Consider the following 4,117-nt stretch of genomic DNA (forward strand, 5'->3'; position numbering starts at 1 on the left):
ATGTCCAAGCTGCTAAAACACCAAAGGATAGGTTTAGCGGAGTGTCTGAGCTGTGCTCTTTCATACAATGAAATTGAATGGTGACCACGGCAGCGTTTCTCAAAAGCATCGCAAGCTAAGCTGATCGTAGAGACTATTGGTGGCAATGGTTCTAGGCTGCACTTAGGCTTACAATGCTTTTGGGTTTTCATGCAAGATTTTTAGTGAATAATGACTTGGTCTGTATGTTCTGTGATAATGAAATGGTCTGTTCCTCACACAAAGCTATTGTATGGCTTTGGAAGACTTGAGATATAGTGCACACGTCGTATGGACTGCTTTTATGAAGCTTTGACAACCCGTGGTCACCATCCACTTTCATTGTTTGAAAGAGCTCAGCTCAGACACTGCTAAACAACCTCTTCTTTGGTATTCAACTGGAATAAGAAAGTCATCCTTTTGGGGTGAAATAACTCAGACTCATTTGGTATACAGCCTCTCTTCAACTGACAATCGGATCGGATTCAGCATTTTCATTTGCTTAGACGTTGAGTCCGTACATATGTTTTAATGGGAGTTGGCTGAGCAAGTCAAGGCTTGACTGCAGATTTGAAGGACATGAGGATTGTTCCTTTAGTTTAGGTGGATTATATGACTAATCCAACCCTTAACCTGTTTGCTGATACCCAAAAGTCATGAAATCAATCAAACACCTGACATTAAAATAAATCTTTCACAAAATTACTTTCAGTTGTGTGAGCCTTATTTACACATGTAAAGCCTGACATATGATTTTTTTTTATAAAATGTGTATTGGATACATTAGACTTTCATGTTTCTTTAATGAGAATATGGAGCTTTTAATCAAGAATCAAAAATAATCCTTTTATTCAGAGGCCCAAACTGAGCAAAAAAATGAGTGGTGGCATAGATGGCTGTACAAAATCAAAGCTTTGATTAGGCTGATAATTTAGAGGCCTTATGAATGCATGGATCAATTATTATATAGGCTTTATAGGGTTAAGCACTAATCCCTATATTACTCCCCTAATATAGTCCCTTTGAAGGAGTGAATGAAAACGAGTGAGTGAATTCGGACACTGAGTGCGTCGGAAGGGCTGTCGCTTTTATTTAGTTTGTGCTCGCTGTTTAATAATAATTTGAAACTTAAACTGTCAATTCAAGTAGTAATGAAAATATTTATCTAGTACTCTGTTGTGGAAACTAGCATGTATAAACCTTAATTAAATGATTTAAAAATCAATTAAAAAGGAATTATTATCTGCATGATATTACGCTGTACCCACATTGGACCAAAGGGATCTATGGATGAGCGTATGTTAGTTGTACACTCGTTATTGCGGTGCATTGTGAGATTGAAAGAATTACTAATGGCTGTCCCCTCAAATAGTGCCCTATTTAACGGTAAAGTGGTATGATTTGGGACGTTTTGTTGTTCTTCTTCTTACGGCAGTAGGCGCAGTTCTGCCACCTACTGGGTTGAAGCATGAAACCAAGAAAACTGATGTAGTCTGTGCAATTTCAGAAGAATCTGTTTTTTTGTTCATGAGCCAAACTAAATTTGGAGCACCACTGAGTAAGTCATCTCGTTCGTTAATGAGGATCCACTTACCTACTGGTTGTGATACAAAATGATTAATATAACTAATAACATTTAAACTAAAGAAACTCTTAATTATTTAGGCTTGTGTCTATGTTAGAACCATGCCTTTTGTTTGCTTAAAATTATGCAGTTGACGAAAAATAGAATACATAATATATTTGCTCTGTTGAGATTTGTGGGAAATGATTATAATGCTTAAACACTGTTTCTGGAGTCTTTTAGTAGTTTACATGCATAATATGTATTGCAAGGCTGGTTTTGGCTATATGACGAATGACTCATGAACATGAAAAGACTTGCATCCACGTACTGACGTAACGATAACCTGAAGGGTCACTAAATGAGTCCTAATTCAAAAGAGTTATTCAACACTAAATCTAACACTTTAATAATTTCAGATTTTAAACAGCTGAAAGAGACAACTGTAAATATATCTTTATTGCTGAAATATTGACAATAAAAAATGTTACATTTTAGCGTTTCACAATGCGACCTGCAAGACTACTTAATCAATTAGCGTCGCTATACTGATTTAAAAATATAGTGATTCCATAACATCTAGTAAAATACTAAACGAATAAGCTTCATACTGGTAAACATGTTAATAAAAATTATGCATTTATACAACCTTTGGGTTTGTGTACTGGTTGCTCAAACATAAAACAACGACAACATTAAAGTCACCATGAATTCAGAATTGACAATTCGTATTTTTATATGGAATATTGCAGTATTTGTTATAAAGGATTTATCTGTGCACATAATTATATTTGTTTAATTCATGCGCCCTCATTATCTTTAACCCTTGCGTTTTGTTACGGGTCAGTTTGAGGCTTTTTGAGTTGTTGGAAATACCGGTTAACCTATGTTTTATTTTTCTTGACATTTTGTGACTTTTTCTCATTTACGGTCAGGAACAGGCATGCAAAGTTCAACACGCTGATGTGTTTTGACATATACACATCATTTCTGTTACGGTTGTGGTGTTCATGGGTCAATTTGACCCACATAATTTAATGTTTTAAGGCAATTGTACAGACCCAAAATAATAACATTTTACGTTTTTTACTACCTATGAAGCTACAAAGGAGCCTTTTCCCACTTATTTCAATACATAAAAAGATTTTGTTAGCCACAGATGGTAAAAATGAGCTATCATTTCTTTTTTCAAGCTATCTGAAATACTATTTAACCTATGTTGCTTTTATTGAAATTTTGTGACTTTTTCCCATTTAGGGTCATGGACATGCATGCAAAGTTTCAACACGCTGATGTGTAGTGAAATGTGCATACAGACATTTTTATACAATGTTCATGAGTCAATTTTACCCATATTTAGGCAGCTATTCAAAAGCAATTGTACAGACACAAAACAACATTTCTTTGTTGTATTCTTCTAGTCCTGAAGTGCCTGTGTCTTGCTGAGTGTCAAATTTTTTTTTAAGTTTTTGAAAACAAAACAGTTTTACCTGTTCACTGTCAGTCCCACTTTTTGAGCATGAAAATGACTTAAAAATCTTGAATACTTCGGAGCACAGACTTAAGTTTGGTGTCTTTTCAAAGGTGAAACATCACAGATTATTGTAGAACTAAAAATCAGTTAAAAAAAGCAAAGTAATACGAAGTTATAGAAGTTTAAGTTTATGAAAATGTAAAATATAAAAACATATATATTTTTATGTTTTATATAAAATATATATTTTGCAAAGCATGTTTGACTCTGAATCTGAAAGCCTAACATCTGAACAAGTTCTGTGCCAAATTTCAGGTTGATATCTCAGGAAATTATCTTTGCAGTAAAAATTTTTGGATGACGTACCAAACTTTTCCAGATGACATTCAGGCTCCACTGGTTACCATATAAGGACTCTTTGATTTCTATATATGGTTTGAGTGATCTGAACCATATATTTCCATAATTTTCTAAATATTTATGAAGTAGACATCCTATTCAGAAGTAGTTTGGGCAGTAATGTTAAAATTTGATTTGAATTCAATCTCACATTTGTGTACACAATATTGAATACATCTCACAATAAAAATATTTGTATTGATCTTGCTGGATCTTGTACAGAATTTGTTTTAAAACAATGTGCTAAAGATAGGCTAGTGGCTGGTTCCCCGAAAATGATGTTGAGCAGATGAAAGATCTATAGAAGTAACTCATTGTGATATTCATCATGATATTCAGCACCATGAGGGGGGCCAGCCAATCCTAGTTCTTGTCAAACATGTAATTCATACAAAAGTACAACACTCCCGAAACATCAATTCCTATTCATTTGAGATTCATGGAATCTTTCCCCCCAGCATTTACAACTATCCTATATAAATCATTCATGCGAAAATGCTGACTGCGTGAGGGAGAACCATAATTTGAACTGATATATGATACAGAAAAGGCCTATCCATAAATGTCAATAACACACTTTGAATGAATCCACTCTTTACAGTCAGTATGGTGTAGGTGAAACTTGTGCAGGTGTCAGGTTTCATGAGGAACGTCAGCCAATG

Source organism: Leuciscus leuciscus, assembly GCF_965113295.1.
Source record: "Leuciscus leuciscus genome assembly, chromosome: 9".
Taxonomy (NCBI): Eukaryota; Metazoa; Chordata; class Actinopteri; order Cypriniformes; family Leuciscidae; genus Leuciscus; species Leuciscus leuciscus.